Source organism: Moschus berezovskii, chromosome 1 (assembly GCF_049115385.1).
Source record: "Moschus berezovskii isolate FMDL1 chromosome 1, NW_MosBer_1.0, whole genome shotgun sequence".
In the NCBI taxonomy this organism is placed as follows: domain Eukaryota; kingdom Metazoa; phylum Chordata; class Mammalia; order Artiodactyla; family Moschidae; genus Moschus; species Moschus berezovskii.
In genome coordinates this window covers 107,423,662-107,427,560 of record NC_142460.1, presented here as the reverse complement: position 1 = coordinate 107,427,560, position 3,899 = coordinate 107,423,662, and the positions used below count along the sequence as shown (strand labels likewise).

At 43.2% G+C, this 3,899-nt stretch overlaps 1 pseudogene; it reads right to left on the bottom strand.

Annotated features, from left to right (window-relative positions):
* Window positions 1–1,466: 1,466 nt before the first annotated feature.
* Window positions 1,467–2,073, bottom strand: LOC129550923 (large ribosomal subunit protein uL13 pseudogene; annotated as a pseudogene).
* Window positions 2,074–3,899: the final 1,826 nt, after the last annotated feature.

Sequence of the window (3,899 nt, the reverse complement as noted above, 5' to 3'; positions counted from 1 at the left end):
AGCCTTGACGTACTTTCCCAATTTGGAACCAGTCTGTTGTTCCATGTCCAGTTCTCTTGCTTGTTAACTGTTGTTTTCTTTTAATCAATTCAATCTTTGGCATTTGTCTTCCCTCAAGATGCGCAGACATCACATGTTCTACCAATTTGATCTCCCTGCAGTTTCTCCCCAGGGGCGTTATGATTTGCACCAAATTGGACTGGCTGTCCTCGTAGATTCCCATCATGAGCTCCCTGATGATTCCTGTCACCACTCCCATGGGTGAAATACTGCTTCCTGTATCCATGGTTTCCTCTCTTTGGTTTACTGACCAAACTCTAGCTTCCTGAGAAAGTATGGAGGAGAGGTAACTATTTTGAAAACTTGTAATTCTGAAAGTATTTTTTCCCTACTATCACACATAATGAAGGTTTGGTTAGATATTAAATTCCACAGTAATAATCATTTTCCTTTAGAATTTTGAAGACTTTTCTCCATTGCTTTCTAGTTTCCAATGTTGCTATCAAGAAATCTGAAGCTCTTTTATTGTGACATGGTTTTTTTCTTTCTCTTTAGAATCTTGTAAGATGTTTTTTTTTTTTTTTTACCCCAGTGGTATTCCACTTTTCTCTAACATGCTTTAGTGTTGGAAACTTCCCTGACAGTCCATTGGTTAAGACATAGTGCTTCCACTGCAGAGGGTCTGGGTTCCATCCCTGGTTGGAGAACTAGGATCCTGCATGCCACATGGGGAGGCCAAAATATACAGGGAAAAATAGCTTTAGTGAGGGATTGTTTTCATCCTTTTTGCTGGATAGTCAGTAGGTCCTTTTGAATCTGAAAACTCATGTTCTCTCTGCTAGAAAAAAATTTGAAAATTATTTCACTGTAAGTTCCTACCTTCTATTAATATTTTATCTGTTCTTTCTGGAACTCCTATTTGGATATTGTATCTCTATCTTTTCTATTTATTTAGGTCTTTTTGCTTTATTTTTTGGAATAGCCTTAGCTTCCAACCCTACTTCTGTGTCTTTCACATTTTTTTTTCTTTAAAAAAATAATTTATTGGTTTTGGATCACAAAATATAGGGAAGACACGAGGGCAATGCCTGTGACCCCTTGGCTGAAACTTCTCTTCCAGAGACACTTTTTGGGCATTCTCTCACATCCTAACAGCTGCAGAGTATAGTATCCAACCATGTGGGAAGCATGAACAGACTCCCTTTATGCGAATCCCTTCCAATAAAGTCTTCCAGCTCACTTCTGCCAATATTGCCAACTGGACTGGTTGTTCCAACTGTTCATGTCTTAAAGGTCTCACGAACAAATAGGCTGCAGACCAATGATGCCTACACAGCCCCTGGACCTGCCTACACTGACTAACAGCCCTCGGCTATACCCCGTCTGCCTGTGGCACCTGCATGGCAGCCCCTGGGGGCCCCCACATCCTAGGGTGGCGATGGAGGAAGGGCAGGCCAGGCCAAGCATGAAGAATAAACAGTCAATTTTATTTGGCTCAGACTAGGTATCCATGAGTCTTGAGGACCTCTGTGAATTTGCCAATTTTCTTCTCGATGTTCTTTTCGGCCTGCTTCCGTAGCCTCATGAGCTGCTTCTTTTTCTGGTAGTGGATCTTGGCTTTCTCCTTTCTCTTCTCCTCCAGGGTGGCCGTTACTGCCTGGTACTTCCAGCCAGCCTCATGAACCAGGCGCCCTAGGTAGGCAAACTTCCGAGTAGGCTTCAGACGCACAACCTTGAGGGCAGCAGGAACCACCATTCGCTTTTTCTTGTCATAGGGTGGTGGGATCCCATCAAACACCTTGAGGCGCTCCAGAGCAGCCTGGTCCCGCTTGGTCTTGTGGGGCAGCATGCCTCGCACTGTTCGCCAGCAGATGCAGCTGGGGGCTCGGAAGTGGTAGGGACCACGGGAGGGTTTGGTGTTCATCCGCTTGCGGAGAAAGGCCAGGTATTTCAGCTTATTTCCGTAGAAATTGCCAGAAATGTTGATGCCCTCACAGCGCACGACCACAACCTTCCGGCCCAGAAGCACCTGCTTGGCCACAATGGCCGCCAGGCGGCCCAGGAGATGGCCTCGGCCATCGAGCACCAGAACCTGCCCCTCCGCCGTCTTCGGCAGCCGCCTGGGAAAGCTGTCTTTCACATTTTTAATTTCCAGTAATTCTTTTTTTGTTTGTTTGTTTTCTGAATGTTCATGAAAAAATCGTATCCTGTTTCGTAACTGCAATGTTTTATCTGATAGTATTAATTTTTCCTTTTTTAGCTTTCTTCTCATTGTATAATCATTGTTTGATTCATATTTTTTTCCACCCATTTGTTTTACATTATTTTAACATCAGAGGCTTGTCTGTCAGTCTTGCCCACCTGCTCATATCTAAGCTGTCAGGGGCTTGTAGATTGAGGTTCACTGGGAAGCCATGTCACTAAACCTTCCAGCCGGGGAAACTCTAGGATGAGTATCTTTAGATTTTTTCCTTTGGGGTGGTCAGAGGAAATGCTTCCATCTTTTGGTTAGCAGGTGAAGGTGTGACAGGAGCTGCTGAGTATGGAAAGAGGACTGGCAGGATGTGTGTTGGTGTGGTGTGCCTGCAGGGCGTCTCCGTATCTTCACTCTTTGACTTCCTACAGCACTTCTGTCTTCAGCTGTGCCTGGTCTGCCCAGCCCAGGGACCCTCTGTTTTACTCTCAGAGATTAAATCTTTAGCAAGGAAGAATTGTGGCAAGGAATTGTCACCCAGCTATGCAGGGTGTAGGAAGGAATCTGGAGGTCTCTAGGATAAACAAAATAGCTTTAAATTTTTTTAAACACTCTTTTTCCTAATAAAAGACAAATATTTATTACAAGTAGAAAAATTGCAAAGGAGACTCAGGCAACAAAGAAGAAAATAAAACTCAACATCCAAAGCTAACCATTGCTAACTTTTTTGTATATTTCCTCCTAATCTTTTTACTTGTATGTGCATTTACGTGTGTTTGGTTGTTTTATTTTTCCAAGCAAAATTCTGGTGATAAAGTGAACATTTCTAATTGTTTTCTACCTATGAATATATCATAGGCGATGTTTTAGGAATGGCCTTTAAAGAACGTTATCAGCTTTCTGTTGGCAAATACCTCTTGGAATCTAATAACAAACATGACTGAATTCGTAAGCCAGCCCCTGAATTTAGAGGTCAAATCCTGCCCACATCCCCATGTACACATTTTATCCTTTTAAGTTAGTTAGTGGGGAAAGGGAAATGTTACGTGAAAAGAAGTAAGATGTCCTTAAACCCACCAAAGAGTTTTAGGAAATGCACTTGGTCACATCTTTTAACTCAGCCCTTTTCACTGGCAACACCAATAGTTGAAAGTGTCAGGAACTCACTGTGAGAGGGGGAAAAAAAAAAGAATTTGTTATCAAAAGGTAATAGGATGAAGCCTGGCTAACTCAATTCCATTGTTCTGTAGAATTAACTTCGGCAGGTCACATGCTATCTATACTTGCGCTGACCTGAAGTCAAACAGGTTCAGAACAGATTGGGTATAAAAGAAGTGCACATTTCCTGATACAGGGATGGGGCTGACAAGCTTTGACTTCTTTAAAAAAAAATTATTTATTTATGATTGCCGCTGGGTCTTGTGTTGCTCCACGAGGTTTTTTATAGTTGCTCAAAGCAGAAGTTACTCTCTAGTTTCCAGGCAGGGGCTCTAGAGCGTGGGCTTAGTTTCTCGGGGGCATGTGGAATCTTCCTGGACTTGGGATGGAGCCTACGTCTCCTGCGTTGGCAGGACGACTCCTAACCACTGGACCACAGGGGAAGCCCTTGACTTCTTTTCTGATTTGGTGAATCCCTCTTCTTTCCCTTACCCCTTTCCCCCAACCCTGTACATCTTCAAAAGAACGAAACCTTCTCCTGGTAATA